The 5,266-nt window shown below is 36.7% G+C and overlaps 2 long non-coding RNA genes across 2 annotated transcripts; both read right to left on the bottom strand.

Moving 5' to 3' along the window:
- Nucleotides 1-661: 661 nt before the first annotated feature.
- Nucleotides 662-2,083, bottom strand: LOC141483832 (uncharacterized). The gene is made up of 2 exons (XR_012466312.1): nt 1,676-2,083; nt 662-1,597 (listed from the first exon to the last, which is right to left on the bottom strand). It is a non-coding gene; the product is annotated as an uncharacterized lncRNA (long non-coding RNA).
- A 1,247-nt stretch (nt 2,084-3,330) lies between these two features.
- LOC141483810 (uncharacterized) lies at nt 3,331-4,544 on the bottom strand. Its single transcript, XR_012466298.1, has 2 exons — nt 4,343-4,544; nt 3,331-4,265 (listed from the first exon to the last, which is right to left on the bottom strand). It is a non-coding gene; the product is annotated as an uncharacterized lncRNA (long non-coding RNA).
- Nucleotides 4,545-5,266: the final 722 nt, after the last annotated feature.

The following is a 5,266-nucleotide window of genomic DNA, read 5'->3' as shown; positions in this document are numbered from 1 at the left end:
ATCTGAATACCGCTTCCTCGTGTTAGTATTGCTATAAGACTAGACATCCTTGCATGAATGCCTAATACAGTAGTAGCAGTAGTTAGTAGTTAACCGCTGTTGTACCGATCACAATTGTTGTACGGACAGAGCACTGCAGACCTAAGTTTGTAACTCTAAAACCATTCTTGTTCTGCAAGCCACCTTGAGGGAGACACACACATATAAGCTTAGTTATTAAGATAGGGACAAATAACTTATCAGAGACTAGATTTTTGATGCTTGATCTATTATCTCAACAAAGATTTATGTTCTTCAAACCTGCCCAAAAGGGGAAGAATATTAGTGTAGGATATATGCTTTTATGCCTATGTAGATGAATTCATTCTCTCGACCTACTGTAAGCTGGCGATATAGCTATAAAGGGGTGTTGGTGAGGAAACTTTTTTGCAGTTTGAGTCGAACTGCAGTTCATCGAGCAATACATGAAGTATCAATTCGAATAGTTGAAGTGATGGGTGCAGAATGTATAGTATTCCCTCAGAATATTCGGGAAAGGAATGTATTGAAAATGGCTTTCATGGAGAAATGGAGAGGACAATTTGCTGTAGAAGGAATGAGGGTTAGAGATAGAATTGTCTAGCAGTATTACCTGTTGTAATTTGTAGGAAATCGAACTGTAAACTCTACTGAACCAGGTTTTAATCATGAATATACAAACGATACATTTTATATGTATTAACAATGACATTAAAACTCATTCAATCAACAACGATTTCCAAGGAATCATAAAAACAAGATCAATCGAAATGAAGTGAACATGGATTACTTCAACACTCCCACTCTTTGTTCACTTCGAAGACGTTACCCACAGACCTTGTCGATTTGTTGAAAATTTTTCTCGTGGTAAGGGTTTGGTTAAAATATCTGCCAACTGGTTTTCTGATTGGGTGTAAACAACAGTGATATTTTTTTCGTTTGTGATGATCATTATAGCTCATCAAGTTTATAGCACTTCTATTATCAACAAAAAGTTCCGTTGGATTTGAAACGTCAACATCAATTTCTTTAAGCAACCTTCTCAACCATATTATTTCTCGTGCGGCATCCCAAGCTGCAATATATTCAGATTCTGTCGTGGATGTTGCAACACTTTTGTCGTTGAGATGTCCATGTAACTGGACAACCTGATAATAAAGTAACATAGCCAGTTGTTGAATATCTAGTATCAATGTCTCCTGCAAAATCTGCATCTGAATACGCTTTTAAATATTCGTTGCTCCCACCATTGTATAGAATTCCATAACTTTTAGTACCCTTTAGGTATCTGAAAATACGTTTGACTGCTTTCCAGTGCTGCTTTCCTGGATTTTCCAAATATCTGCTAACTCTGCTCACTGAGAATGATATATCTGGACGAGTGACAACCGCTAAAAACATGCTTCTCTGTACGGAATATTTTTCATATATTATTTTTCTTCCTCGTTTTGGGGGCTTTGAGCTGCATTCAGAATAACATTCATTGTGGAAGTCCATTTTGTGTCTCTTATGTGGTGGTTCCACATCATCTCTCTGGGCATAGTCTTTGATGTTGACGGTTGGTTTATGTTCTTCAAACCTGCCCAAAAGGGGAAGAATATTAGTGTAGGATATATGCTTTTATGCCTATGTAGATGAATTCATTCTCTCAACCTACTGTAAGCTGGCGATATAGCTATATCAAAGGTAAAGTATAACTTCAAAACAGCGACGTCTCAAGTATCGAAGAGACATCCTCCTTTTTTCCTTGGGGAGCCTGGGTTCATTAAAGTCCCCTTAGAATTGAAACATTTGTGCTATAGGTGTAATATAATTTATATCTTATGAACATTTTGGTATTGTTTACAATTAGAAAAGTGAAATCTTCTCACATTTGAAACTTTGTGGCCTCAGGAGCTCAAGGCTCCTTGCCCTGCCAGTATTATAGGGGGAGTCCTATAATAACGGTTGAATAAAATTTATAAACTGACAGATAAATCAAGGGATTTGTTAACAAATTTGGAATCAACTGAGAAAGGTGTAGATGTTAGGGAAAGGAATTATGAATATTTTAACTGGATTCGAGTTTGATTCGATCGGTTACCGTTTACAGTTAATTTCCCGTTTTTGCAAACAACTATACAAGGATATATTCGAACGCATTAATTATATTCGAACACATATTCGAATCCCTTTAAGGATTCCGTGCTCCGACGGAACACGGAACGGTGAATTGACGACTTTGGTTCCGTGAATGTCTTGCCGCCGAAATTCAAAATTTGTTGTGATACTTTTGGTAGCCATTTGCTAATTTTCGAGTTTATGTCTAAACTTCTCGATTTTTCGGATTAATCAAGTATGATCATCTTTTATAAGAATAGGAAATTTTTATTCTTGGCATTTGGATGCTGGTAAAACATTCAACTCACTTGTTGGATTCAATTGCTTATGGAGAACAGAATCTTACTGATTTGAATTTTGGCTTCTTGGGACAAAAGTAAACCTATAGGCCACACGACACTACAGGCGAGTTGATATTTATCAACGAGACAACTCATATATTCAGAGAATGAGCTTGATCATTCTGTCCAGACTCCAGACGTATCGTCCCGGACATCACTTCCAGTGAACCGTTTCCATCTAATATGAATTGTTTCATTTAGGCTTTCTTTCATCTGAATACCGCTTCCTCGTGTTAGTATTGCTATAAGACTAGACATCCTTGCATGAATGCCTAATACAGTAGTAGCAGTAGTTAGTAGTTAACCGCTGTTGTACCGATCACAATTGTTGTACGGACAGAGCACTGCAGACCTAAGTTTGTAACTCTAAAACCATTCTTGTTCTGCAAGCCACCTTGAGGGAGACACACACATATAAGCTTAGTTATTAAGATAGGGACAAATAACTTATCAGAGACTAGATTTTTGATGCTTGATCTATTATCCAACAAAGATTTATGTTCTTCAAACCTGCCCAAAAGGGGAAGAATATTAGTGTAGGATATATGCTTTTATGCCTATGTAGATGAATTCATTCTCTCGACCTACTGTAAGCTGGCGATATAGCTATAAAGGGGTGTTGGTGAGGAAACTTTTTTGCAGTTTGAGTCGAACTGCAGTTCATCGAGCAATACATGAAGTATCAATTCGAATAGTTGAAGTGATGGGTGCAGAATGTATAGTATTCCCTCAGAATATTCGGGAAAGGAATGTATTGAAAATGGCTTTCATGGAGAAATGGAGAGGACAATTTGCTGTAGAAGGAATGAGGGTTAGAGATAGAATTGTCTAGCAGTATTACCTGTTGTAATTTGTAGGAAATCGAACTGTAAACTCTACTGAACCAGGTTTTAATCATGAATATACAAACGATACATTTTATATGTATTAACAATGACATTAAAACTCATTCAATCAACAACGATTTCCAAGGAATCATAAAAACAAGATCAATCGAAATGAAGTGAACATGGATTACTTCAACACTCCCACTCTTTGTTCACTTCGAAGACGTTACCCACAGACCTTGTCGATTTGTTGAAAATTTTTCTCGTGGTAAGGGTTTGGTTAAAATATCTGCCAACTGGTTTTCTGATTGGGTGTAAACAACAGTGATATTTTTTTCGTTTGTGATGATCATTATAGCTCATCAAGTTTATAGCACTTCTATTATCAACAAAAAGTTCCGTTGGATTTGAAACGTCAACATCAATTTCTTTAAGCAACCTTCTCAACCATATTATTTCTCGTGCGGCATCCCAAGCTGCAATATATTCAGATTCTGTCGTGGATGTTGCAACACTTTTGTCGTTGAGATGTCCATGTAACTGGACAACCTGATAATAAAGTAACATAGCCAGTTGTTGAATATCTAGTATCAATGTCTCCTGCAAAATCTGCATCTGAATACGCTTTTAAATATTCGTTGCTCCCACCATTGTATAGAATTCCATAACTTTTAGTACCCTTTAGGTATCTGAAAATACGTTTGACTGCTTTCCAGTGCTGCTTTCCTGGATTTTCCAAATATCTGCTAACTCTGCTCACTGAGAATGATATATCTGGACGAGTGACAACCGCTAAAAACATGCTTCTCTGTACGGAATATTTTTCATATATTATTTTTCTTCCTCGTTTTGGGGCTTTGAGCTGCATTCAGAATAACATTCATTGTGGAAGTCCATTTTGTGTCTCTTATGTGGTGGTTCCACATCATCTCTCTGGGGCATAGTCTTTGATGTTGACGGTCGGTTTATGTTCTTCAACCTGCCCAAAAGGGAAGAATATTAGTGTAGGATATATGCTTTTATGCCTATGTAGATGAATTCATTCTCTCAACCTACTGTAAGCTGGCGATATAGCTATATCAAAGGTAAAGTATAACTTCAAAACAGCGACGTCTCAAGTATCGAAGAGACATCCTCCTTTTTTCCTTGGGGAGCCTGGGTTCATTAAAGTCCCCTTAGAATTGAAACATTTGTGCTATAGGTGTAATATAATTTATATCTTATGAACATTTTGGTATTGTTTACAATTAGAAAAGTGAAATCTTCTCACATTTGAAACTTTGTGGCCTCAGGAGCTCAAGGCTCCCTTGCCCTGCAGTATTATAGGGGGAGTCCTATAATGACGGTTGAATAAAATTTATAAACTGACAGATAAATCAAGGGATTTGTTAACAAATTTGGAATCAACTGAGAAAGGTGTAGATGTTAGGGAAAGGAATTATGAATATTTTAACTGGATTCGAGTTTGATTCGATCGGTTACCGTTTACAGTTAATTTCCCGTTTTTTGCAAACAACTATACAAGGATATATTCGAACGCATTAATTATATTCGAACACATATTCGAATCCCTTTAAGGATTCCGTGCTCCGACGGAACACGGAACGGTGAATTGACGACTTTGGTTCCGTGAATGTCTTGCCGCCGAAATTCAAAATTTGTTGTGATACTTTTGGTAGCCATTTGCTAATTTTCGAGTTTATGTCTAAACTTCTCGATTTTTCGGATTAATCAAGTATGATCATCTTTTATAAGAATAAGAAAATATTAAATTTATTCTTGGCATTTGGATGAACTGGTAAAACATCAACTCACTTGTTGGATTCAATTGCTTATGGAGAACATAATCTACACTGATTTGAATTTTGGCTTCTTGGGACAAAAGTAAACCTATAGGCACACGACACTACAGGCGAGTTGATATTTATCAACGAGACAACTCATATATTCAGAGAATGAGCTTGATCATTCTGTCCAGAT

The sequence above is a fragment of the Leptinotarsa decemlineata genome, unplaced genomic scaffold (genome assembly GCF_025532065.1).
Source record: "Leptinotarsa decemlineata unplaced genomic scaffold, Ldec_3_MD MMD2_tig00004307_RagTag_RagTag, whole genome shotgun sequence".
NCBI lineage: Eukaryota > Metazoa > Arthropoda > Insecta > Coleoptera > Chrysomelidae > Leptinotarsa > Leptinotarsa decemlineata.
Note: the sequence above shows the minus strand (reverse complement) of the source record. Positions and strands in the feature narration are given on the sequence as shown.